The 1676-nt window shown below is 37.9% G+C and overlaps 1 pseudogene; it reads right to left on the reverse strand.

Moving 5' to 3' along the window:
- Nucleotides 1-906: 906 nt before the first annotated feature.
- Nucleotides 907-1434, reverse strand: LOC118998543 (COMM domain-containing protein 3-like; annotated as a pseudogene).
- Between the last annotated feature and the right edge of the window lie 242 nt (nucleotides 1435-1676).

Genomic DNA, 1676 nt, shown 5'->3' on the forward strand with positions numbered 1-1676 from the left:
AAGGCAGTTCCATTTTTAATTTTTTGAGGAAATTCCATACTGTTTTCCATAGGGGTTCTACCAGTCTAAATTCCCATCAACAGTGAACTAGGGTCCCCTTTTCTCCACAACCTCTAGCACTTGTTTGCTGATTTTTTTTATGATGGCCATTCTATCTGTGTGTATTAGTATCTCATTGTGGTCTTGATTTGCATCTCTCTGATGGCTAGTGATGCTGAGCATTCTTTCATATGTCTCTGGCACCTCTGTATGTCCTCAGAAAAGTCTGTCCAGATCCTTTGCCCATTTTTTAATTGAATTGTTTGTCTTCCTGGAATGCAGTCAAGTGAGTTCTTTATATATTTTGGAGATTAAATCCTTGCCTGAGATATCATTGGCAAATATATTTTGACATACAGTTGGTCCCCTTTTCATTTTGGTGAAGTTTTCTTTAGACATTCAGAAGCTTTTACTTTTTATGAAATCCCATTTGTTTATTCTTTCCTTTATGTCCCTTGCTCTAGGGGACATATCACTGAAAATATTGCTGTGTGGGATATCTGAGATTTTCCTGCCTATGTTTTCCTCTGGGACTTTTATAGTATCATGACTTATATTTAAGTCTTTTTTTTTTTTTTTTAGTTTTGGCAGGAACTTACTAATTCAGAATGTAAATACTGTCTGCTTCCCTTTGTAAAACTTGAAAAATGGTCAAATTGATCAATGTACAATTAACAAAGATTCAAATGCTCAGGCAGAATTTCCCTCTTAACTCTTTCATGAGTGTAAAAAAAGCATCAACATTTATGAACAGCATAAATCCGGAAAGAATTTTCTTTCTTTTAAAAAGAAGTATATTCAGTTCACACAAATGATGGTTCTGCTGACGGCAAGGAGTTCCTGGTCTTCTACCCAGGCAGATCGCTAACTTCCCCTAGTCACAATTGCATTGCTCTTACCAGGCTTTTTGAAGCATCTTTAAGTTTCCCCACTAAATCCTGTAACTGTTCCGTGTTGCAACTAAAACTAATTTCTGGGTGGGATTGGGAATCAGCATTCTTTATCTGATACTCCAAATGCGAAGACACATCAATTATATGAGGGAGAGATCTGCCTATACTTTCCAGTAGGATTTCTAGGGAATCCATTTATTCTGATATTCCATGCAAAACAGTTCTGTTCACTCTTGAATTTGCTGTCTTCTAGAGAAGTGTGTAGAGGTGATTTTTCAGCTCTGTGCTTTCCTGCTTCCAGTATGTAAGTTGCAACTGCTGCATGACAGTGTTTTAAAACCACTGGGTTGATATGTTTCAAGTCTGGATAATCTAACATGGCCTTGTCCACCTGGACATCCAACAGGCTCTAAAAAGCCACCCAGAGGAGAAGCGTGAAGGTGTTGGAGCCAGGATCGGCCAGCATCTGGAAGCCTTTCTGCACATACTTCAAGAGCTCCATTGTTAATGCACTGTGACCTTCAACCTATATTTAAGAATTTTATCCACCTTGAGTTTATTTTTGTGTATGGTGTAAGTTGGTGGTCCAGTTTCATTTTCTTGCATGTAGCTGTCCATATGTCCCAACACCATTTGTTGAAGAGACTATTTTTACTCCATTTTATGTTTCTTCCCCCTTTGTTGAATATTAATTGACCATAGAGACTAGGGTTTATTTCTGGGCTCTCTATTCTGTTCCACTGA

The sequence above is a fragment of the Sturnira hondurensis genome, unplaced genomic scaffold, assembly GCF_014824575.4.
Source record: "Sturnira hondurensis isolate 20B ecotype Veracruz unplaced genomic scaffold, ASM1482457v3 Scaffold0014345, whole genome shotgun sequence".
NCBI classification, from domain to species: Eukaryota; Metazoa; Chordata; class Mammalia; order Chiroptera; family Phyllostomidae; genus Sturnira; species Sturnira hondurensis.